At 42.0% G+C, this 24000-nt stretch overlaps 2 long non-coding RNA genes across 8 annotated transcripts in view; one reads left to right on the forward strand and one right to left on the reverse strand.

The window, feature by feature from the left end:
- Window positions 1-7611: 7611 nt before the first annotated feature.
- Window positions 7612-24000, reverse strand: part of LOC310660163 — a 37830-nt gene continuing 21441 nt past the window's right edge. For both annotated transcript variants that reach the window (XR_014503259.1, XR_014503260.1), the window contains one exon: window positions 7612-8098. This is a non-coding gene — a long non-coding RNA (uncharacterized lncRNA). The remainder of the gene's footprint in view (window positions 8099-24000) is intronic.
- The window catches only part of LOC310660075, a 129945-nt gene continuing 119633 nt past the window's right edge, over window positions 13689-24000 (forward strand). For 4 of the 6 annotated variants that reach the window (XR_014503124.1, XR_014503125.1, XR_014503126.1 and 1 more), the window contains exons 1-2: window positions 14747-15349; window positions 20783-20878. This is a non-coding gene — a long non-coding RNA (uncharacterized lncRNA). Of the gene's footprint in view, window positions 14260-14746; window positions 15350-20782; window positions 20879-24000 lie in introns of those variants that run through there. The other 2 variants (XR_014503123.1, XR_014503128.1) reach the window with 2 other exon arrangements.

The following is a 24000-nucleotide window of genomic DNA, read 5'->3' on the forward strand; positions in this document are numbered from 1 at the left end:
CGTTCAACTTCCGAAACGTTTGACAACCGAGGCACAACGGGTGTTCTGCAAAGTCAGTGGGAAAAGTTGGGGGGGGGACACAGAAGCTGTTTGACTTCCAAGATGCTCAGAAATCGAGGTACCACTGTATATTGGACCAGCCTTAGTGAGATTTTTGGCCAAGTAGGAATTTGGACATAGATGCCCACTATTATAATACCTCACTGGCTCCTTCCTTACATACTCCTAGATCACTGGTGTAGTTTTAAGCCTAAAGCTGCAATCCAATGCAGACCCTTGGGAGTACATTCCTTTGAACTCGGTGGGACTTATTTCTGAGGAAACATGCTAAAAATCATGATGCATGGGCCCAAGTTATGATTCAAGATATCCCTGCTTTTAAAAGGTAAAGGGACCCCTGATCATTAGGTCCAGTCACGGAAGACCCTGGGGTTGCGGCGCTCATCTTGCTTTATCGGCCGAGGGAGCCGGCGTACAGCTTCCGGGTCATGTGGCCAGCATGACTAAGCCGCTTCTGGTGAACCAGAGCAGTGCATGGAAACACTGTTTACCTTCCCACCAGAGCGGTACCTGTTTATGTATTTCGTGCTTTCGAACTGCTAGGTTGGCAGGAGCAGGGACCGAGCAACGGGAGCTCACCCTGTCGCGGGGATTTGAACCGCCAACCTTCTGATCGGCAAGACCTGGGCTCTGTGGTTTAACCCACAGTGCCACCTGCTTTACTCTGCCACAAACTAACTAAGGGGTCTTATGCAAGCTCTTCTTTCTTATGCTTAGGCTGTAATCTTAACTTTACTTAACTGAGAGTAAGCCCCATTGAATTGTATAGGATTGCCCTGTGAGTATACTTCATTAGGACTGCACCATTAGCTGAGCTTATTCCCCAGTCTATGTCTTCAGAATTGTGGACTTGGAGTATCCAAAGCACTTCACATATAGATTCCAATTGGATAATGCACAATATGCTGTGAATATTCTCAGGCTGTGGTTCTCAAGACATGAGGAATTAAGTGCTCCATTGAAAACTATTGGACTTAACTTCTAAGTAAACAGACATAGAATTGTGTGGTAAAGCACTATGTGCATCTCAGGCTGGCCCAAAGGACTTTGCAACCTGTAGTGGAATGACAAATTGCTCCTTTTCTCCCCAAGGTGTCTAGTACCCAACGGCAGACAAGTGTTTTCAAAAGCTGAGAGAAAATTCCACAGATGCCCAGCACTAGCAATAAAAATACAGTAATAATAATTAACCACCCCTCCATGACACCCAAAATCAACTTTCTGAGATGGCCACCTCCCTTTGCCAAATGGTAGACCTTGCCGCTTGCCCTATAGATACATGTTAAGTAGCACCAGTGATGGTGTTAGTCTCTAGCTTCAAGTCTGCCAAGGACAATGGCTCCTCATCTATCTTAACAACCTTTACCAAGATGAGCTTAGAATATCTGAATTATGTTCTCGGGGGGGGGGGGGGGGGAGGCCTACCCTCTCTGTTATTCCTTTGCCATATTCTAATTACCCCTTTAGAAGTATTTACAAATATGGAATGGTTTATAAATGTGTGTGTAATTTGTGCATAGGAGTCACTTTAATCTTCTGTGTATCATTCCAATTTTAGTGTGATGCCAAAACAAGCACTTCTTTTGGGATTATTTCTTAAGTATTTGCTCTGCACACCACACATCTGTGTACACACTCCTGTTTGCTCTGCATCCAGTGTGCTCCTGCCACTGGTTTTTGAATTGTTGTACACACAGCTTTAGCCACAGTCCATATCTATCCTGTCATTTCTTAAGAAATAGTGTTTTGATATGTGTTTCTCCAAACCAACTCCAAACTCCAAAATCTGAATTGAGAAAAAGAACAAGCTAGCAGAGTTTTAATATGGCAATGTGTACACAACCACCATCTCAATACTAAGGTATGCCAGTGTTATTAATAACCTATTTACATAAAGTTTGCTGAAGCAAGGAATAGTAGTCAACATAATGCCTGATCCACCAGGCATTTAAACATTGATACAAGCAGGGTCTCTATTAACAACCTCCTATTTTTTCTTGCCTGGGACTTCAAAACAGGGAGAACATGTGACTGTGCTACATGGATCACATATTGTGTAAGCCTGGCCTAAAGTCACCCAGTATATTCATGGCAGATCTGATATTTGAAATGGGAATTTCCAGATCAGAGCTCTTGATCTTAATCACCATAATCTCTCTCATATTTGTCCTCAAAGTTATAATACTGTTGTCTCTGTACGACTGGGTCTAAGAGCATCACTCTTATTTGCTGGACTAAACTTGTACTATGTTGCTAAAAGTGATATTTCAAATGTACTTGAAGCCCTAGTCAGAACTTAGAAGTACTGCGAATCTTTTAACTTTATAAATTCTAATTGTTACTGATGCAAAATAACTTTGATTTATGGTCACCAATCTAAGCAATACCCGTTATTATCCATCATTTCATATATGTAGTAATTTTGGCATACATACTTTGACACAATTTTGTTGATATATCCAGAAACGTTTATCTCATTGTTTATAGTTTATTTTAAATTTTATGTAATTGTTGCATGTCATAAGCTCTAATGTAAACAAAGCTAGATCTCAATGCAACCATGTTAAATAGTTTTTATTAATTTTCATTTAAAAGCTGTGTTTAAAAAAATGGAGTGCCATGGGTCATGCCAATAGAGCATATAACTCTTAGAGGAAACAAATCAGGGAGTGTAGTGTAGGATTGTCACTGGATGGTAGAAATAGGGTTAGAAATAGAATTTGGTTTGGGACAGTAAGCAAAGTGATGCTAGGTTGGTCAATGAAACCATTCCTAGAATCATAGATTTTAGAGGGAGTCCTACGCTCTCACTACAGTATAGGACCCCAACTTAAGGCCTGCCAATGGATGTGACCTTACTCTCCTCATTTAGGCTCTGTTACATTTTTCTGCACTTATTATTATATAGCCCTATGGTGTACATAGTGCTTTACAAAGACAACAATCACCATTTTCATGAGCTGGGAACAGAAGGTAGATATTGGCAGCCTTTGCCAAACTGGTGTCCTCCAAATCTTTTGGACCATAACTCCCATCAGCCCCAGCTCAGCACCCATACTATGTTAACTGTAAATTAACTTTGCCCTAATAGAGCAGCCCTCTAGCCCACATTACATTAAAATAAGACTTCAGTTACTCATATATAACAGGTACCCCAGTTTACTTTTGTGAATTAATCACCTGAACTACCATGCAACCAAGAGGTAAAAACAATGTGTCTGCAAAACCTTCTGAAGCCCTTTTTACCAGGCATCAAACAGCTACTTATTTAATTCTAATTTTCTGAATTGTTTTTTTTTAAACAAGAACCATAAACATGGTGGTCATTTTGGAACAATAGCTAAAAATCACAGAGCCATTACTGTCCATTAAAATCCTGTTTACAGTTCAATGGAGGTTCATATGGATTGCCCATCCTTCATAGAGGGAAGGAAGGGGTGGGTGGGAAGAGATTTATAATCTTCTAAGAGTCTCTAAACCCTTTCCAGTCTTTGACAGCCTTAAGGCTGGGTGCACAAATTGTGGGGAAGGGAGGAGGGAAATCATATTTAATTGTGGGAATGGGGATTAAATAAGTAGCTGTTGGATGCCCTGATTTCTATTTGATCAATAAATCATCAAGTGTCTTAAGTGCTGTATTCACTATTAAATTAAATGAAAAATACTTTAACCTGCCTCCCTTGTGTCAGCAGATAAAGCTAATAATATTTTTCGGTTATATTTCAATTTAGGTATTTAAGTGCATCAAACACCATGGGACATTTTTTTTCCTTGGAATAAATAGAAAATGGCCTTCAAGTTTAAATGTGGAAAAAATATTTTCTAGTGAAGAGAGCTGTTTAAATAGAGTATGTACATGGGTTAATATATTTAAATGGTACATTAACAGGCAGGCAACCCAACGTGTTTACACTTGAAAGGAAATTTCAGAGGGAGGTGATGCTGCTGAGCTTTGTATGGCACAAGCAGCGCTTTTCAGTTAGGAGTCTCAGCGCTCAGAGCTACACTTTAAGTAACCTTTTCTCTAAATGTTTACCCTTTCCTTTTGTTTTCACCTCTAAATTAAGTTTACTTTTAACTCTTTCTTCTCAAGCGTTCCATTCCTCCAGGCTTCTCTTATCCTGACAAACCAAGGGCGAGTAAATCTATCTAAGTGTCATCTCTCAGGGGCTTACACTACAAATACTATTCTCTCTTTCTCCCCCCGCCTTTTTCAGATGATCAATATCCCTGCCCCCAGCACGAGGGAAAAACTCGCGCGCGTATCTTCTAACGTGTATACGCATTAGCACTTAGGGACGCACATCTGGGTCATGTGGTCACTTTATCTATTTTTCATAGGACTTTTCCTACATTGCAGGAGGGTGTGTACTTGCGTGTGAAAAAAAAATTAGATGAGGCTCTTGATTCTTAGGGGGATCCGGTCAAACTCACCGGCATTTTTATAAGCGTATACTCGGCGGGAGCCAAAACAGAAATAAACATAAAAATGCGTTTCAACATGTTTTGGGGCCTCACAGATCCCAGCGAGGAAAGCGAGAGCCGAAGCGTTTTAGAGTGATGTCAACTTTCCCCTAATTTTAATGCCGATCTGCTTTTATATGTAAGAGATCTCGCTCGCCTTCTTTCCCCTCTAGCGGTAATAACCTGACGCTGCCCTAAAATCGCGATCGAATGATATCGGTGAGGTTTAATTGCCAACTTAGCATCTCCGTCACACCTCCCAGCCCATTAGACGCTGCAGCCTCACCTGGTTCTACGGGCGAGCTCAGCGGCCTCGACGGCCAGAGCCTGATTATACAGCCAAGCTGCTAATTTAGCGAACCGCCCTTTCGAGGGAGGCCTTGATGGACGCCACACGCCGGAATCAGGCGCGCGCTCCGAGGAGGGGCCGGCGTGGCGCCGCTGCTCCCCGCCCGCCCAGCCGCCGCCTCCCCGCAGAATGAGAAGCGGGGAATTAGCCGAGGTGTGGGCAGGCAGGGAGCCGAGCAATTAGCGCCGAGCGGCCGCCGGGGGGACAGCAGGAGAGGCGCCCGGGCCGCACTCCGCTGCAAAGGGCAAGGCGGCGGCCGGCCAGGCTCTGCGCCAGAACGGCAGCCGCGGCGCCTGGCCTCCCGGACCCTCTTCCCTCTGTCGGGAGGGCGGCGTAAAGTTGGGGCCAAGCAAGACTAGCAGCAAGCCGGCGGGCGACGTGTTTCCCACCCCGGCAAGACTCTAAAATAGCAGGCGCGGGGAAACCCTGAGAGGCAGAGGGCTTTAACCCTTTGCTCCCAGGGCGTTGGAAGAAAAGGCTTTCATCTGGGAGAGTGGGAGCTTCCCCTGCCCCCCAGCAAATATCTGGCGCAGGGTGGCGAGACGGAAAGGTTAAAGCCCCACCCTCCCTTTCAAGAGTTCGGACCCGGGTGAGGAGGATCCCTGCGACTTTCTCCTTTAACCTTTAAGAAGCCGTCAGCAGACATGGCAGCAACTAGTTTGTCATAGAATCATAGCATTGTAGAATTGGAAGGGACCCAGAGGGTCATCTAGTCCAACCCTCTGCAATGATGGAATCTCTCCCCCCCCCCCGCCCCTTGACCCACACCACCCAGAGTAGAGTATAGAAAGAGATATCCTAATCCGAGACACACCGGCAGTTCTTTGGGGCAGATTAATGTATATGATGTCTATAATCTATGAACTGCACACTCACACCCCCCCACACATGACGTGTGACTGTGATGATATGTGTGGGAATGTTTGTTATATTCTGATAAATATTGAATGTGCAAAGACTCCTCAGATGGTCATCCATGTATTATGGTATCCCTAACATGCAATGTACAAGTGTGTGTTCTGAATCTGTACAGAAGCTTATAGTACACACATGAATATACAGTGCTTAATTCAGGCATTTTTGCATTCCAGGCCACTTTATGTCTCTCATGAAGCAGACTATAGACCACAAGAGCTCAGGCCCCAATCAATCTTCCAAGTGTCACAAGAATCTTGCTAGCTTTTGCTGCAACAAGCCAATGTGGCTAATCTTCGGCAGTATGTGTGATGGGTGCCTATTATCATGCAATAACTACTATATATGCAAAATTTGATGTGTGTACAACAGAGAAATGCATACTTCATGCATGCATGATACTGGCATACATTCTATGCATGGGTGTATATATAAACACATATATTACATGTGATCAATATGCATTATGTACTATGTATAAAATAGAGAGCACACTATATAATATATTTATTTATTGATCCTGCCCATGAACTCAGAACAGGACTTCTTATCCCGCCAGCATTGGGAAGTCCAAGATCAATAGGGAAGATGGTGATTTGCCCAATGCAATATGCACATTTGAGGGCTGTAAGGGATTTGTATCCTGGATTTGAATCCACATTCCATCCACTAAGGCTACTCTGGCATTGTGTATGTGCATTTATATGAGCCATTAATATAACAGATGTTCATATTACATACATATATAACAGTTTGCATAATTCCATTTTGGTGTGTCCATGTGTGTAGTATCAGCATCTGTATCACGCAAATAACCCCAGCCTGTGCATGTAATGCGTTTAGTCGAACAGATGTTGATATGCAACTTGCCCGCTTATTCCAGGTGGGTAATCAAGGAGCCCTCTCCAATGTACCAGCAAACCCTTTATGCAAGTGACTCTCCTTGTACTGTATGTCTGTTGCAGATAAAGATACATTAATGGGCCAGGCACCCATTATTATTGTATAGGCAGACACAAATAGAGGGGAATGTGCACACATGACCATAGAGCATTGTTAATGATGTACACCAGCGATCTAAGATATACTTCATATCCATTTCAGTTTGTAGATAATTTTGCTACGTTACCCTCCCGTTTGTGTGTGTGTTCGTTCTCCGGGTGCCTCTCTCTTCCTTCCGGACTGTAATCACAAGGGTAAATATTGGTAGGGAGGCAATATATGTTTATGGCCCAAATGTGTGTGTAAACGCTTGAATCTAGGACTAACCTATATTTATTTGGTGCTCCGGGCAGCCAGTGGAAGCTGGAGGTGCGCATCTTTGCAACACAAAAGACCATGGAGCAAGCGGATGTCTCCCCGCCCCCCCCGCCCCCTCCCCCTCGCTGGGCACAATGGCGAAGGAATCGCAGGACCCGCGCAAACGCGCTTCGCCAAGCGCTTTCCCCGGGAGTTGCTTTGGGCATTTCTTGGAGCCTTTGGCAGCAGACCACTTTTTTGGGGGGAGAGTGTGGGGGGGGGTTATAGATTTCTCCCGAGCACCCCCCCTCCTTCTCCTCGCCGTCCTATATTTCTATATTCATCTGATGGGCGATGGTGGCGTTATTAATTGTAGCCGCGCCTTTGCTTGCTCTTTGCGAGAGCAGCGCTCTAAATTGGCTCTAATAAATATTAGCCGCTAGATTAGGCGAGGTGAAGCTGGCGCGGCGCTCCATTTTCGACCTGTAGCCTCTGCAAAGCCGCCAGTTCTGCGCCAGATTAGCCCCATCCATCCAGTGTCAATGGTTGTCTTGTTGAGAAAATCAGTGAGTAAACACGGCTGACAGAGAGGGGGCTCAGCTGATTACTCATACAAATAGACTGCAAACTCCTCCAGGAGAAGCTGTTTCCAGAGATGGGTTTCTCGCATTGACAGCGCGCCTTCTCCCAGGATCGTGTGTCCTGCTGTTCCCACTTTGTCCTCCATCAATCACACAATTGTGTCCGGGATGTTTTATAGAGTCACTTAATATCCCTGCCTTCATCTCTATTCACTTAGAGAATGATCTGCCATAAGGGGGAAAGGCTTTTCTTCTCTCTCTCTCTCTCTTGCTTTCTTCCCCCCACAGACAAACCCGGGCCACAATAGCTCTGGTGGGGGAAACGCAGCCAATCGGGGGAAGCCGGGAAAATCTTGCCCGGCTTTCTGATGCAAATATATCAAACCATCCATGAGATATTTCAATTCCAGCCAACCCTGTGGTTTACATGTCGCCCGCTATTCCTTTATTGTCTGGTGTTATTACATTACCTCCAGCTTCTCATAATCACCTGGGGTAAGAAAAACAAAATTGGGGGGGGGGGGAGGAGAAAAGGTTACTGGTTGAGAAGGGAAATGCTAAAGCTACATTGCACCTTCACACACACACAAATAGCATGAAATATACAGAGAGAATCTGATCTGTTATTACCACCCATTAGCATCCCAGTTTGGGTTTTAAGTTGATTAACTGACTCGAATGTAACTGGTTAATGGTTCAATTAGTCGCTTGATTTAAGAATCTCGATAGTGGTGGCAAGTGGAAGGTATAAAAAGAAGCGAAGAGTTTCTCTCGCCTAAATGAGGCGAGAGAATAATGCATGGCTTGGGAGGAATCACCTTCAGCGCATTCCTCGAAACCAGAGGTGAAGTCAGCCTGACAACGGTGCCACCAACATCGTACTCATCCGATTAAAAGTCGCATTTGAAGATTGCTTCCTTAAGCACGCTTAGCTGAAAGGAGGCTTCCTTGAAATCAATTGAACTGGCTTGAAAGTTTGGTGTTGGGTGTGTGCTGTTTTTTCCTTTTTGTTAATTTGTGGCTGTCAATGGATTCATTACTCCCAGTCACTTAGTAAAAAGAACCCCAACACACAATTCCAAAGTAAGTTCCGATTAGGTGCATCGGGCTTGTTTACAAGTAAATCTATTAAGAATCAGGTCTTTAAAGTTACATAACAGTAACTGGCATAATTTATGGAACGGGTTTGGATAACTCCAGTTACAGCGGTCTCATCAGTCTTTTAAACATTTGACAGCAGCCCAAGACCAAAAGACCTGGCTTAACTGGATTAGGGGACGCAATAAGTGAAGTTCAACATAAAAATATAAAAAGTTTCAGATAGACTGTACTGTAAAATTGCGACGGGTCCCATAATCCAGTTAAAACAATGCACTTAGTATAATGCACTTAGTATAATGATAGTATAGTAATAATGATTGTACGTCCCAGCTTCACTGGGTAGAGAATCTCTTTCCATGAGTGCGCATTTTCTTCGCAACTGCTTTGTCCCTGGCCTGTTCTTACTGCCATATTCAAATAAGCATCACCATCACGTTTCCCTTGTAACTAGAATGGCCAGCCGGTCTAAGACGGCCTTGAATGCTGGAGAATGTTAAAGACAAGCGAAGGAGTTACAAGGTATTACTGTTGAAGTGCCTCATCTGCAAATTAGATTGCTACACAATTAATCAGAAAGTTAATTAATGAGCAAGTTACTAATTAGGACAATTTAAAACCGATGTTTATAGAGTCTTACTTTAAAAAAAAATAAAAATACCAGCCAGCTAATTGGCCCATACCTTGGTTTCATAACTCATCACCAAGGTTATAATGCTACAGATGTTTTGTTTATTATGTAACACAAGGCAATTATGTCAGTATTATATTGGGCGCATCGTGAATCAATCTTGGAAATTTTGTTATCACTTTAAAGGCCGATATTTCTTAAAATAATAGAGAGAGGAGTATAACTGGGGAGGAGGTGGTTATTTTTCGTCACTCTCTCCAGAGACCCGACAAAGCCTGAATCTTTACCTGCTACAGCCTCCTGCAATACACACAAGCAGCTAGAGAGAGAGTTAAGTCACGTTTCTCTGAGGTAAATAGCCAAATTACTACTGATATTGTAATAAGGGCTCTTGGATTTCCTCAAGTAAGTGAGCACTGAGCAGTAGGGCAGACTAGATGTCCTTTAAGTTTCCTCCGAACGCTAATTCAACAATGATATGATTGTAAGTCTCTGTGACATACTCCCAGGTATTCTGCCTACTTCCTTGGCGATTCTGGAGAATCAGGGTTTTGTTAATGGGTGATATATAAATTATTTTACATTCAATCTTATTAGCTCATGGTGTTTTGTAAAAAAAAAAAAATGTTCTCTCCAGATTTGCGATAAAATATCAAAAACAAACAAACAAACCCGAGAACAAGAAAGATAATTTAAAAAGCAAACAAACCACTAACATCTCTACCCCTTTAAATGGGTGGTGGAACATAACTAGCTAAAATAAACGTATCGACTGGGTAACATTCAATACCTGTGAAATAATGTCGATATAACTCCTTAAAACTAGGGATGAGAGGAATTAAGACTTATGAAATGCATAAAACAATGGTGGCAGCAGACCCAGTAGTGAGTTTATTTTCCAAATATCCTGAATTGGGGTGAGGGGCCTTTACCTGAATACCTGTAAAATTCGTGAAGACTTTAAACTTTAAATATAAGGATAAACTCCACAAAGCCTGTGTGTGTGTTTGAGCATCCACGTCAGACTTCAGTAGAAAATGACCTTTATTGTTTTTAGTGGAAGGAGCGCATGAGCGCAGGCGCTGCCGCCGACTTGCCTTTGCGTTTGCTCTGTGGCGAGGCGAAGACATGACAGCAAGCCCCCATTGTCTGTTAGGTCCCCAAATACTGATTAATTCTGTGCGCTGTAATGGCTCAGGTGTGTGTATCCTCAAACTGTACGGAGCGCTTGTCTAACCCTCATCTCCTTTGCACCAAGCCTTCCTCCCCCCCATCCTCTTAAACACAGAAGCCAATAATTCCTACGAACTCAGCAATATACAACCCCAGTACATTTACTCCACAGTCCTTCCCGTAAAGGCAATGAAACAGCGACGAACTAAAATCTACCACGCCAGAATCAGGTCGATCTTCCACTCAAAACAAAAAATAATAATCAATGAACCCCCTTGAAGTTTTGGGGAGAGCTGTTTTTGCTCCCTCCCCTGAATGCAAATATTTTCAAATTTGCTGAGCTAAACCAAGATTCTTATAAGCAAGTAGAGTTAAAGTCTTGTGCAGAAGACTTGCTTCCCTGTAGCTTGGGAGGTGGGTATATTTCATTCGCAGGGTTGGGGCCAAGTGTGCCTTTCGGCATTCACAATTCTGCCTCGCTTTCTCTAAACAAGGCCAGATTCATGCATGTGTTCTCCAAGAATCTTGTTAATAATTCTGACTGGGGCATAACACGTTCGCACGTGTATGTGCGTGCGTGTGTATGGAGGAGGTTATACCCGAATTAGCTCTCCTACTGCGGGTGGGTAGGGGAAAGGCGAGAACTAAGCCGAATTCTTTAGGGGCGTTTCTGGACAGTGTATATCAAGCTGCCTACTTTAGAAATCGGCATTATAAGTAGTTCCGGGTCATCATTCGCCTAGTGTAGTTCAAGTTGCTGCTCCTTAGCAGTTGTTTGGAGCGCCATAACGCACCCAAACAACTCCTGGCAATCTCATCTTCAACCATGAGGAGTACATATAGGTAATTTTTAATGAAGAGGTTCCTGTACCACGTTATTAGCAATAAATCTACACTATTCTTTGTTGGTTAAAATCATTATCATCATCATCGCTATCATTACTGAACTCATTATTCTTGTGTTACTATCAGAGTAGATTTATGATAATACCCACCATCACGCCTGAGCTAAAGAAGGTGTAAAGGTTTGATTAATAGCTGCTTTCACGTTTTAATACTCGACATTTTCTCACTTTTTTGTAATAAATAAGGACTGTAATAATTACAGGAGGTAATTGCTGCTCTGATCAGACACATATGTGTTTCTCTTAAAATCTCCAGCGGACACAAGATCGGATCAATGCGAAGCAGAGCCTAAGAAAATAATAAGGTATTGTCCAGCAACACGGATAACTGAAAAAGTAAACCTCTGAAAAAAGAAAGAAAGAAAGGCGAATTTCTTCATAGAATGATCCGACGCTTTCTGGGTGCGCCTACCAAGCTGGATGGGCCACGTTTTCCGCTCCAAACCCCACAAAAGCCCCACAACTGGATGCGAGCGTGTCAGCTTGCCAGACAATTAGAGCTGGATTGCAGAATGGTTCAGGGACGAAGATATTATTGGACTGTCTTCGTCACTTTGTCTTTGCACACATACATGCTGCACGCAGAAACGGGTCTAGATACTCTGGATAACCCGTCATCCATCCTCGCTGGCGGTGAATTACCGAGAGGGAGAGGGAGGGAGAGGGAGGGGAGCGAGCGAGCGAGCGAGTCTCTGGCGAAGAGCAGCACAACACTCTATCTGTCCCTTAAAGGTTACACGGCGCACTGCTTCGCTTTGTCTTCCTCGTGCCCTTTCCTGGCAAAAATGGAGACATCACATCCTTGCCCAGCCCCGGCTCAGTATTTATGAAGGTTTTCTGACAAATAGGCAGGCTGGCCACGCATGGGTGGCTGCCTTCATTCCGCACTTGGCTTGTTTACATAGGACCAGCACCATTTCCACGGATTAAACAAATCACAGCGAGAAGAAGACATTTATAATCCGCCAACGAGGCCACAGGCAGTTAAAAATGGTGCGTGTGTGGATGTGAGAATGGCGGTGAGGAAGAAAAATAACGTCTCTGGCCAGGGAGCTGACCTTCTCCTGAGAGGGCAACTCAGGGGTATACAGAGATAAATGCAAGTTATATATAATAGTACAAGCACACACATTGTATACATATATATAGAGTGCCATATATTGCATTATTGTATTATGAGGCTTACACATTTTTTCCTATTTAAGGAATTTTCTGCAAAATGGGCCAATAATAATAAACTCCTCTCTGACCATTGACTAAGGAAGTGCATATATTATGTATATCATGTACATAATATATGTATTGCATATAATTATATATAGTTATGTCAGTACTGAGTAGATCACATTGGCACTAACAAACTGGCCATAATTCAGAGCACAGTGTTATGCACTGAAATTCCATTAATATCAGTGGATTTAAGAAAGTGTGGCTCACTACTGAATAGTGGCCGCTGTGAAGAGTATACATTGCTAATATATACAATTATTGGACATATAATTCCATATATACCCATAAATTACAGTATATGTAGAAGTCTGTTTTGATATAACTGGCTGGGTGAGCAATTCACATGTGTTTGTGCAAAGGTTAATCACACTCTTAACTAATATATAAGATTACATCTTTATATACATATAAATATTCTCTGGATGAATCCATGAATGTAAACAGGCTATCCTCAAAATGTAAACAGGTTATCCTCTGTTTAAAATGGGAATTTTGACTGGCTACAAGGCCTGCATCCCGCAAGACTAGATTGTCTGGAAGTGCGTTAATCCAGATTGGATGCCAAAAATATTTTATTCCGATCGATTGGATGGCCTTAAAACAACATGGGAACACAACCAATGGCGTTCGGCTGCATTCCCTTAACGAGAGACTCGCCGAAGGTTGAGCCTGACACACATCACAAAACCTTTTCTGATCGATATAATATCACCCCGTTAGAAGGGGGTGGTTTTGCTTTTTGTTTAAATGTAGGGCTTCCTTGCCACGACATTCCCCCCCCCCTAAAAGCCTGTGTCTAGAACTGTAACTTTAGGGATAAGGCGAACAAGAAATGGGAAACAATGGCAGATAAAGACGCTCGTGGGCATCCAAAGACCCTGATCTTTAAGGCTGGCATTCAGCTCCCTCCCCCAAAAGTGCGTTAAGTTTGAAGCCTTCACCCTAAGATCGGATTGGCGAGAAACAGTCACGTGCACAGGGTGGGCTAAGGGTGGCGATGGAATTCGAATCGAGCAGGCAGTTGAGGGGAAGCGCCTTTTAGTTTCCCGGGGCCAGGCGGGGGGAAAGGGCGCTTAGGGTGTCAGCACAATTCCGTTCACACAAGTCACGCTTCTTGTTCTCGCCATTCACCCGGAAGTGTAAATGAAATAAATCCCGAGGTGGTTTTTTTTTATTCCCCGCCACCTCCTCCCCGTCAGGAAAGTCGAGCATGTTTGTATTATGATTTCTCGCTGCCTCTCTCTCTGGGCTAAGAATGATAGCGCTGAGGAAGGAACCATGACTGGAAATGTTGCCCTTCCTCTTCTGTCAGCTATCAGGGCAGCTCGCGGCTGCTGCTGCTGCTTGCTTTCCCTCCTCCTCCTTCCCACTGCAGCTGGTGGGGTGGTTGTTTTGTTTTTTTAAAATATATTTTTTTTATGACAGATGTCAGCCACCTCAGGCAGCGGGAGCGAGAGGAGGAAGGAAATTCCCCACAAAATAGCAATGGTTTCGAAAAAAAAGGATCACAACAAAAATATTGAATAAATTCCCTTTTAATTTATTTGATCATTCCACATTACGGAGCTATGAATTGCTCAAATTTGATAACAAGTACTCAATTCAACTCATTATGTAAGTTAAATTAGACTTCGATAAAATTTCAGTGGCGCGCAGTGGTTCCTAAAATGAAATGTAATTTGTGCAAGAATTTGTTGTATCTGTCACAAATATTTCCAATTAGCGGCCGTAATTATTTGATAGTTTCTGCAATTATGGCTTAAACGGGTGAATTTGGGACTGTGGAGGACCCTAATTGGCCTAAATTTGATATTTTGCATATTTGCATAATGAGGAAATTGGTAGAAAATTGTGTTCATTCATTTGTGAAAAATCCTATGAATTTTATGAATTTGAAAGCTCTGTTTGTGCAGACTGTGACTTTGCTTGCTGATCCCTGAGGAGCTCGCGCTGAATGCCTGAGCGGGCAGCGCGCCAACTTCTCCACAAGGAGGAGAGAGAGAGAGAGAAAAAAAAAAAGAGAAAGAGAAAGAGAGAAAGGGTGGGTGGGGGAGGGGAACAGGAAGAGCCGCGGCCGCGCGCGCCAAACAACGGGAAATTCTGCGCATGCGCAAGCGCTTCAGCCTCTTCTAGGCGTGATTGCAAAGCGCTGGAGGCGTAGCGCCCGCGCGCTTTGTGCCGAGGGGGACGGGCGATGGCTGAGAGCTGCTGCTTTTTCAGTATCCCGCGGTTCGTTTTCTGTCACATATGCCTACGCAGGTGCGCGTGAGAAAAGAGCCCGGTCCTCCTCTCGGAAGACGCTGAGAGGCTGAGCAGGCTCGTGCACGCGTGATTTTCTTAAGCGAAATGGCCAAATGCCTCTCTCCTTTTAGCGGGCGCGTTTGTGTGATCTATGGCTCTGTCAGTTTGAAACAGTTAAAAGAGAAGCCAAAGCCTGGGCTTTTAAGATGCCGGCCCAGCAACCCCATTCATCATTGCGTCGCGGCGTTTTTTAACGTCCCCGCGCTCGGCTGGGGTTAACGTCTTAACAACTCCTTTGACGCAAGGCAGAGTCTGGATCCAGCCCAAGGGGTGGGTGTTCAAGAGAAGAGACCCTGCGGAAAAGAAGAATCGGGAAGCCCGCGTGAGAAAAGGGGTCCCCCCCCCCCCAGAAAAAACAGCATAAGAAAATAAATATTCTCTACGTAGGTTAGGAGGGAGAAAAGTGAGTTTATTATAATTGGATTTATAATTATTGCCTTAGGCCAAGGTTCAAATCCCAAGTTTAGAGGTGCTTGAAGGAGATTTGAGTTATACATCACTTTGGGATTCACTTTATACACACACATACACACACTATATAAATAATGATTTGCCCTGGTTTTAGTTATTCCCACATATTTTATTCTTTTTATTTCCCTACTTCTTAAAAAGTACCTCATTCCTAAATAAGGAAATGGAAGTGATAATGCTAATACCGCCAATTGCAGGTAGGGTTGTGAGCAGCCCAGTTGAAGGTTTCCACTCATCAGTTGAAGAAGTGGTTTAGGAAACTGGTTTTCTAGATGAAACTGAGTAAAATGAAGAAAGGGTCGGGAGGTCAGGTTTCAAACCTATGAAGGAATGTAATGAGCTCGCAACTGTGTTTCTCGATCTAACGGGGCAGATTGGTGGGTGTGAGTTTAATGGTGGCCTTGGATAAGCCACTCCTTAGCATTTGAATAGTGACTTCTTGAGACAAGAATTGGAAGTACAGTGCGTTGGAAGCCTTTGTGTGCTGTATGTGTTTATGTGTTGGAGTTCACATACTGTTTACTCCTGTTGGATGAACTATCAAGGGCACGGCAAAGTGAGGCTACCCTGTGCCTTCTAAGCTAGCCTGTTGCACTCAGGTATCATGGAGGGTGTTGTCCCATTGTCAGTGTTGAAGTGATACTAAACTGCCAGTCTCGGTGGCTTTTGTACACGAAGTACAGAGAGGCACTATCTGCTTCAGGTAGCCCAATGTTTTGGGCAGGCCCTTGTCAAGGGAAGCAGTGGTTCAGTTGGTATGGGGTGAAACCATGTACAATTTAGACCTGGGGTGGCCAGTCTGGTGGCCAACCATAGCAAATGGTCAAGAATGAGGGGGATTCTAGTTTACATCTTCTGGATGCTGGGAATCCCTATTCTAGACTAGAGATTCTGTGTGGTGAGGGATGGTGAGTTGATGTAAAGAACAGATAAATAGCATTGTGAGCAGCTAAAAGGAAAACCTCTCTCTGGACCTAAACACAGGATAGTTGTGTGTGTTCTTTGTGGGAAGGTGGACTTAAAAGTGCTATTAGCAAGAATGTGAAGGTTGGAGGTGGCGAGTTTTTCATACCACTCAGCACACATTCATATTTAAATAGCTTGTTAAATCTTTGGTTGCAGTTTTCAAGTACATGTAATATTTAACTTTTCATGCAGGAAATACATACTCTTGAAACAGTTTAATTATTAGGTTTAAACTCAAGTTGCAAATCACATACTGTACTCTGGAGTTGTTTTATTTGAATGAATGGACTTAACTTTGGTGATAGAGACTTAAGGAGTATAAGCTCAGTTTTAACACTAATATTTTCTCTTATGATTTGTAGCTAGGCATTAAAAGAAAGCAAGTCTATATTTGTGTCACTTAAAAATATATATTTTGAATTCTCAATCCACAAATCTCCCCCCTGTCCAGATGGAACAAAGAAGTCTTCAAAAGTTGCAAATCCTGACTTGGGAATATTATATAACATTCCGCTAGAGAGTTTTATATACTTCATTTTATGTCCCCTGGGTAACTTTACTGGGTTAGCACTTTCCCTATTGCCATGGAGCTGCATAATATGTGAAGATGTACTGCACTCTAAATGCTTAAGTGCTCTGTCTTACAGTGCTTTCCTGGTAAAGGTCAACATAAATTCATCTTCCATTGATGCAGCATTTGTTTTTGGCTTCTAAAGCATGCTGTGTTAAGGATGGAAAAGAATTTCCATTAAAATGTAAACAGTGAATGGACAGGTATATGGAGCTACTGCTGAGCATTTGGCAGTGTTCTCTTTTTTTGTATGTGTGATTGGGTGGTTTGGGGAGCTCTTAAGTTGAGATATGCTTCTAATAAGTGTTCTTTGGCCTCTTTTTTCCATTACCAATATGGCTTGATCTCATACTACTTCCAGAAGATACTGTTGTGCACACCTGTGGCTTCAGAGCTGTAAATATGAAAAGGTAGCAGGCACACCTGTTTCCAACAGAAAATGAGTGCTTGGTGGGAAATCCTGATTCAAACACCAAGGATTGTTTGTGCCTGCATTCTTTTTGAAATAGACATGCATGCTAACCCTTCCAAAAGTATTCCTTCGTGCATTATAATACAAAACTATTGTAGAAAGTGTACAGACAAAGGCTACACTATTAGGTGTACTTAGAAGGAGGAAAAATCTCATTTGATTGCAGTGCAATCCTAAACATGTATAATAGGAAGTTAATTCTCCATTTAATTCTTTGAGACTCATGGAGCAAGCCTGTGTATGCCTACTCAGAAGTATATACCCCACTGATACAGTAGGAGTTATTCCCAAGTGTGAGTGTATAGGATTGTGGTTTTACTTCCAAACAAGCATATATAGGATCATACTGCAAGGACTGTTTAATAGTGCCAGAGATCATCACTTCTTTTCCATAAAGGTCAGCTTACAGTTCCCCCTAAGTTCTTGATTAGCCGGGTCAGAGAGCCTGCAATGGCCAAGTTCAGGATGGTAACAAAAATAATGTTGCCTTAATTTATTTATTTAATATGCTTCTATCTTGCCTTTCTATTAATCAAATTTTTAGGACTGCTTCATATATTAGTTATAATGTGCACTTGCTACAGAACTGTGTTGAGTACTTGCTAAAATTGTAACATGAAGCTCAAATAGCCTTTTTGTTGTTGCTTGTGTATGTCATTCAGACTTGTTAGAGACTTTGGGCTCACCAGGGCTTTGTTGTTGTTTAGTCATTTAGTCGTGTCTGACTCTTGCACATATACCTGCTGGTAACCAGGGCTTACCTCAGTGTATTTCTATATTGTACATGAGATGGGGTGTGGGTGTGCTTGTGGGAAAGCTGTGTGTATTTCACTGTATTAGCAGGTATACAGCACAGCTTTGTAATGCATAACTCTTAACATTGTCACATAGTTGGGACAATACTGGCCAGGATCCAAACAACTGTGAAACTAGTTCCATGAACCCAAGGAGGCTTTAGATTTGTTTCTCTTGAACATTAGCCTCACACCATGCTGCACAGCAAATCTCTTTTGAAACTGTAGGGAGTTTAAGAGGGGAATAAAGGACTCCACTGTGCTGTATAAGCTTAAGTAGTTCTTTAGATCTCAGCTTCTCAAACCATAGATTTAGGAGCCTATGGAGAGGGCAAGATAGCTCTATGGTAGTAAATGTATAAAACAAATATAATAAACTTATTAATTGGCAAATAGGTGATCTTTCATAGTACATCAGAAATCCACCACCTGAGGTGTGTGCCTCACTCTGCCAAATTGTAGGATTAGTCCCTGAGACTGTAGGTGATCAGAAACGCTAAGCACAGAGGGAAAGACATAACTTGCTGAAATGGAGTACAGAAAATGCCTGAAAGGTGGACCAAATCTAATATTTAAGGGGCTTTCTGCATTTACAGGTAATCCGATGGTTTGGTGGGGAAAACAATTATTATAAAAAACATTTCTAGGCAATTGTCTTTCTAGACAACTGATCTTAACCCCCATCTTCATGAGACTGCTGTTCAGTATCTTTGTGAAAACTGCTAAGTCAAGTCATCAAGAGATTTGTAGTGTGGCGTCAAGCATATGTGAATGACACAGAAATTCCTGCTTTTCCTATTTCATCTAATTCTGGTCAGGTGGTGAAAATGCTGAACCAATGACTGGGATTGGTAATTAAGTGTATAAGAAAAGGTGGAGGTTATGTTGGTGGTCAGTTTGGTTGTGTGGGCTGGTGGTATTCCAACCTATTCTGGATGGGGTTGCATTTCTAAAGAATGACATCTGTGGTTTGGGGATACTCCTAGATCCAACTCTGTCTTCAGAAGCGCAAGTAGCCTTGCAGCAGTTTTCCAAAGTGTTGCAAGTTGCTGTAAAGTACAGCAAGAATACAGCTGCAAGATTGCTAACTAGGATCAGGTAGTGGGAGGGAGGTCAGGTAAGCACCTTGTTTGTGCTTAAGCTAGGAATGGGGACCCTGTGTTGAATAATAAGCAGCTAGGGGAGAAGGAGGAGAGGACAGAGGTTGAAAAAAGAGCTGTAAGTGGCAGAGACCCCTATTCCCATCCTCTGGTCCCTCTGGAAAGCTCAATAAAGCTGATGTACTTGGAACTGGTTGTAGACAGCTGAATGGGACACAGCTGTGGGCACCCAGCTTGGGTCTGCCCATAAAAAGCAAGCCTCAAGTGAGAGACTAGGATGATGTCTGCTGTTTCCAGGAACTCTTCTTGTTGTGAGACTTTTCTGGGTGAGCTGAGAGTTTGTTTGGACCTTGGGTGAGAACCTGGAGGAGGCGGAGAGAGAGAGTGTGTCAAAAGGAAAACGAATTGATACTGATTTATATATTTGTAGCTTTGTATTACTTCTTATATGTAAGTGCATATTTTTGTAATATTTTGTTTAAGTTGTCTGTTGCTTCACTATTTTGTACACTGTGTAGCGATATTTTTAGTATATTAAGTGGTATAGAAATTAAATAATCAAAATAAATACTCAAATTACCATTGTCCATACTAGTTTGGTCTGATGGGAGTTGGACTCCAACTCCCATCTGGCAAGTCACAGGTTTACCATCCCTGGTTTAAGCAGTTAATGCTCGCTTACTTCTAGCCCTGATTCAAAGTGCTGGTGTTTGATTGTAAAGCCATTGAGAATTGGGTACCTGTAGGATCATTCTATAGCTACTGTACTTGCAAATGATCACTGTGCTTATTTTGTGTACATTTAAGCTGTAATTGAATGGTCACCAACTACATTTTTGCATGCCATTGACACTTGACCCCACTGTTTACGCTTTTTAACACCCCCCTCTTATAATATATATATATACACACATACACATACCAACTGAGGATAGCATTTCATGCATCTGAAGAAGTGGGATCTAGTTTATGAAAGCTTATGCTGTAATAAATATGTTAGCCTTTACGGTGTCACAGGGCTTTTTGTTGTTTCTGTTGCCTGCTTAGAGTAAGTTCTTATGTTTTAAGAGATGGAGAACAAGCCATTGTTATGCTTCTTGTTACCAGCAGGTACGATATATGTGCAAATATACCAGCATAGCCTCATTTGAATGCCTGGTACCACCTCTCCCATTTCATCCTAAGGCTATGATTAGATGTAGATTTCATGGCTTAAAAATCAAAGTTTTTTCTTCCCACTGTGCATTACTGTTTTTCTGACAGATTGCAGTAGAGTATTGCACACTATTCTGTAATATTTTGGTAAGCCTGATAAAGGTATTGTTCTAATATGGATTTTGAATGCTCCCTATTATACTACTGCTTTATGAGTGCTTTTGTAGAGACTACATAGTAATCTTCTAGAATATGCTTTTTAAAAGCCACAAAGTTAAAAACACGCCTCCTTTGTTTTTCTCTTTAGGTCAATTTTGTATACTCTGCCAGCTCCAGTGATGAAGAACTAGGATAGATATCAACTAATTGCAAGGCTGTACTTCCATCCGTTACAAAGGAACAGGTATGTGTTATTAGCAGTGCAGTCAGACTAGCTTTACTTTGGAGCTAATAAAATCAAATCTGGTATAGATGGGTGATTTCTTGTTTTTTATTTTTGGCATCTGGAATGGTAATCTGAAATAGTTGAAATAACTCATCCAGTTTTGTTTTGGCTCAAAATTGTTCCATTTTTATTTATTTGTTATTTTTCACTATATCAGTACCTATTTTCTGGTCTACATCTGGCACTATGGAGTTACAAGAATAGCGGACGCAATCCCAAGGAAACTAAGCATGTTCAAATACTATAGAAATCAATGAAATAGAAAGGCATTAAATTTTCCCTGCATTGCACCTAGCTATTGCAATCCAGTGAAAAGTGGTTGCAGGTAGAGTTGTGATGGGAAAGGGTCTTTGCTCAGTAGTAGAATTCAGTTGACCCTAATCCTCCAGTTTGCGGATGACTGTCTGACTGAACGTGGTGTGTACTACACAGTCCTCCATCAGGAGAGGATGCGGGATCCAAACCCAGCCTTTTACACACTGGACCTCATAGACTTTACATGATAACATAGAAACAGCCAAAGTTCTACTTTCCTTCACTTAAGATTTTGGCTTCAAATGCTTGGGACACATGATCAATTCACTTAAATTAACTATCTGACTAGGGTTTTCCCCTAGAGCCTTCTGGGGATGGTAGGCTCACACCCTTTCATTATCTGTCTCTAAGCATTCTCTCTGCTGTGGGGAAATCAATGGGGACTGTTTGTCATTATGTTTGGGGGGAAATCAAGCCACTTACATGGGGTCTTGGATTTGGAAGTGTGAATTTAGAAGCCTTTCTGCAGGCTCCTATCTTTGGAAATGTTGGCTCTGAATTCTTTTCAGATTTGTCAAAATAAGAATAAAAATATTTTCTGGTTCGGCTAGAAAACCATCACTTAGTTGGCTCAGCTTGGTTTCCCACCCCCTCTAGTATCTTCTGCAGTCCATCTGTTGAAATGTGAAGCCAAAATGCTTTAGAATTATGTTTTCATAGGGAATTCCCTGTTAATTAGTTATTTCTCTCTGCCATGTGTAGCACACTGATGATATCAGCTATTTTAAGTCCATAAAATGCAATCAGCTGCTCAAAAAGTTTTTTCTCTCTCCTAGGAATCATTTATTTTCTCTGGTTATAAACATGCTGCATTTGAACCTTGGCATGTTGATCATTTGAGCTGCCAGATCTGTTTGCAACACTAAGGTCAATATCCCTGCAACACTGCTGACATAAGAGTGGCATTGCCTTACTGTAGCAGGCAGTAAGCACAATCATTTGTGCAGAATCTTTGTCGTTTTTAAAAAAATATAATTTCCCACATCCATAATTCAGAATGAATGCTACATTGGAACATAATTTGGTTAAAAATGGCTCCCTTCAACTATCTGATCTGCATTGACAACCATATTGCACCTCAAGAACAAGGTGCAGGCTTAAATGTATTTTATGTAAAAGTGCAATGATCACTTATTGATGGGGACATAGGAATGGGGTACTTTGAATCATCTCCATCCCCCCCAAAAGTGACTGATACTGTGAAAGTGGGTGAAAGTACTGGCCATCTGATTAGCTTTGTGCACAAGTGGACCCGCCTTGCAGAATCCATTTCAATGTAAGAACATAAGGAGAGTCCCAATGGTACAATGTAGACCAGCATCCTGTTTCCAACAGCGGGTGGCTAAGATTCCTCTGAAAGTTGGCAAGCAGGACATACAAGCAAACGCTTTCCCTTATTATTTATTCCCAGTGTTTGGTATTCAGAGGTATATTGCCTCTAAACACAGAGCTTGTATTTAGCAAAAATGCACTATGTCTGGTTGGCTATTTCTGAGTATGCACTCCAATTTTAGGACAGAAAGAAACATTTGTTTCTTGCTTCACTGTAAGCGAAAATTTCTTCCTTTGTCTCTCATTTGAAAAATACATTAATATGTCAGTTCTTAAACCCTTTTTGTAAGAAATTGTTACTCATGCAGATCAGAACAGAAGCATTCAGTACAGTATTAGTAGTATTAGTAGAAATATGTGCCATCAATGTGCATGACATTTTACAGAGTACAAGAGGATAGGTCCTTGCACTGAGGACCTAACAGTCTAATATTCATGTGATTAGGATCTAGTCACATGACCTAATGCTGGAAAATCAATTTTTCATAAGAATTATATATGAGAAAAAGGATTTGAGTGTTAAATCAGGGAATGAATTCTCACGGTTACCAAAGTGTAGTAAGTCACAATAGTAGAATGGGAAGAAAGCTTTTATAGATTTTTTAACTGAAAATTTAAAAATTCTATAAGATAGAAGCCCAGTCATTAATTTTTTAGGTTGTTAGGTTGATGAAAATGGCTAATGTTGAATATACTGTTTGTAATCCTATTCCCCCACCCCAATTTATTAACATTTCATCATTTATACAACTTCAGACATCTGCATAACAGTAACAGAGTTTACAACTATGTTTACAAGGGTACCTGAATTGGGATAGGAATAGCTAACAGATATATGTGCAGAGCTTTAATGATATGGTTAAGATTTACCAAAGTTTAAACAAATGGGATAAATGGTGTTTTTCAGCAATCTCTTTTCTCATTTGTTCCTCCTTCAGCTGTATACTCTTTCTGCCTTTCCTTCATCTGTCTACCACCTGTTCTGTCCCCTTTCTTCAGCTGTTCTGCCTATGAGTGCCCTGCCCCTTAGCTTTTCTTCTGATGAGTCATCATCCCACTTTACAGTCCTCAGATTCCTTTCCTATGTCTCTTGTTTCAGCCAAACAGAGCTTCAGCTTCCAACACATAGGCTGGATTCATTCAGTGAACAATTAAAACTTTCAGAAGCATTCTATGACATCACAGTTCAACCTATCACTATTAGAGATTTCAAGATTACACAAAAAAACCCTGTATTATAGTACAGATGCAGCTGTATTACAAAACTTACCCTTAGGCTGTGTTTGCCAAAACACAGAAGCCTTAGGTTGCCTCTGATAAATATTTACACTCAGGAGAAAGAGCATTTCACAGTTGGGAAGCAACCATTTTGAGGATTTCCCCAAAAGACAGACCTGGCAAGTAGAGGAGCTTTGAGTGCTAGGCTACTCCTA

The sequence above is a fragment of the Podarcis tiliguerta genome (assembly GCF_965153285.1).
Source record: "Podarcis tiliguerta genome assembly, chromosome: 11".
NCBI classification, from domain to species: domain Eukaryota; kingdom Metazoa; phylum Chordata; class Lepidosauria; order Squamata; family Lacertidae; genus Podarcis; species Podarcis tiliguerta.